The sequence below is a fragment of the Populus euphratica genome, unplaced genomic scaffold (assembly GCF_000495115.2).
Source record: "Populus euphratica unplaced genomic scaffold, PopEup_1.0 scaffold111.1, whole genome shotgun sequence".
Taxonomy (NCBI): domain Eukaryota; kingdom Viridiplantae; phylum Streptophyta; class Magnoliopsida; order Malpighiales; family Salicaceae; genus Populus; species Populus euphratica.
In genome coordinates, this window is record NW_011499877.1 from 1587070 (window position 1) to 1587432 (window position 363).

The following is a 363-nucleotide window of genomic DNA, read 5'->3' on the forward strand; positions in this document are numbered from 1 at the left end:
CAACACTCCTACACTTGGAAGAAGATATCAATCTTTTGGTCATGTCAGTTATCATAAATGGTGTGATTATATCATCAAATATAGTCATTATTTTTTTATTATAAAATATCTATTTGCTAAACAGTTCTGAGTTAATTTAATAATATTAAATGTAATTCAAGATAATAACATCATGACATCAAATATCGTTATATATACTAATTGATTAATTAGTATATTTTCATAAACTATCCATTTGAAAAATGTTTTTATTTAGTTACATTATGATAATAAGGTAATTTCATAAAATATATAGGATAACCCTTTCCAACTGCTAAGGGATTACAATATATATATATATATATATATATATATATATATATA